The 1020-nt window shown below is 42.5% G+C and overlaps 1 long non-coding RNA gene across 1 annotated transcript; it reads left to right on the top strand.

Annotated features, from left to right (window-relative positions):
* Positions 1–318: 318 nt before the first annotated feature.
* Positions 319–642, top strand: LOC122039661. The gene is made up of 3 exons (XR_006128310.1): positions 319–372; positions 463–486; positions 596–642. It is a non-coding gene; the product is annotated as an uncharacterized LOC122039661 (long non-coding RNA).
* Positions 643–1020: the final 378 nt, after the last annotated feature.

The following is a 1020-nucleotide window of genomic DNA, read 5'->3' as shown; positions in this document are numbered from 1 at the left end:
CCGGACATCCATGAGCAGCCGATGCTGGCCATCGCTTCCTGAGCCCTAGCTTCGGGTCTGCAACCTTCTTCTTGACCCACGACGCCACCCTAGCATGACTCGATCTTGGACCAAAGCAAGAATCGGAGCCCTAGCTCCCATTTCTCGTCGCAGTGGCTGTGGATCGCACAACACCCACTGTAGGGATTGATTGAGGTAAGGCTTGGTCGAGAGATTCTATGAATTCAAGGATTTTTTCTGCGTTTATGGTGCTCTCTCTGTTCTGGTCTATGAGGATGCTTCGGATAAACCTAGTGATGGATCTTTCTTGAGAAGAACATCTTCTTCTCCAATTCTTGTGGCTGGGGTCTTTGGTAGCTCTCGGGTGAAGAGGTAAGGTGCATAGTTGTTGTTGGAAATGAGTTAGTGATGTGTTGTTTGGATGAATTCTGATCCCTCTTTCTTGATCCTGGTGATGAACAGCAGCTTGATTTGGGATCAATTGAGGTGAGTGTGATTCAGGTTGTAGGATTCAGTAGATACATTGCTGTATTTTTGCTTCTTGGACAAATTTTTGGAAGGATTGATGTATGAATGCTTTGGTAGCTATTGGCAGGGTTATGGTGGGAGCTGTGAGTGTGGATCAGCTACAACCTTCCAAGGTAAGTGATGTATCAATGAGGTATTTCTGATTGGATTGGAATTGTTGATGATGATGTTAGGTTGTTGTAGATTTATGATAGAGATTTGTTATTGGATTAAAGGATGTGTTGATTTGGAGGATTAGTCAGAGATCAGTTTTGATTAGAGTGATCCTATTGGGTTAGGGATTTTATTTAGCTATTTAATTCATATAAATTTAGCTAAATAAATATAAATAGATTGATTGCTGCAGGACTTGGATTCGGGACGAGAGTCTCGACGCGAGATTACTTGGCACGATCTACATTTTAAGGCGGGTATTTCTTCCTTTGCCTCTATGTAGATTTTCTTTGAGCTTAGTGCATGGTTGTTATTTGACGGATTAGGTGACTTTACCCT

This window comes from Zingiber officinale, chromosome 2A, assembly GCF_018446385.1.
Source record: "Zingiber officinale cultivar Zhangliang chromosome 2A, Zo_v1.1, whole genome shotgun sequence".
In the NCBI taxonomy this organism is placed as follows: domain Eukaryota; kingdom Viridiplantae; phylum Streptophyta; class Magnoliopsida; order Zingiberales; family Zingiberaceae; genus Zingiber; species Zingiber officinale.
This window is presented reverse-complemented; position numbering and strand designations above follow the sequence as displayed.